Here is a 225-nt window from a genome sequence, read left to right on the forward strand (position 1 = left end):
GAGACGACGTTCCGATGAACAAATAGCAAAGAAGAGGGAAAAGGAGAAGGAACGCGCAAAGTCCCGAGTTTACATCGGAAAAGCTTTTGAAAGGTGGCAAGAACTCTGTCGGCAGCAGGGGGGGGGCGAGCTCGCCTCCGTTTTGTTTGACAATACTTCAAAAGTCAACAAGAAGTGACGTCACCCAACTTCGCTTTGAGCAACTTTAAGTTTAGGGACCTCCCT

The sequence above is a fragment of the Etheostoma spectabile genome, chromosome 10 (genome assembly GCF_008692095.1).
Source record: "Etheostoma spectabile isolate EspeVRDwgs_2016 chromosome 10, UIUC_Espe_1.0, whole genome shotgun sequence".
NCBI lineage: Eukaryota > Metazoa > Chordata > Actinopteri > Perciformes > Percidae > Etheostoma > Etheostoma spectabile.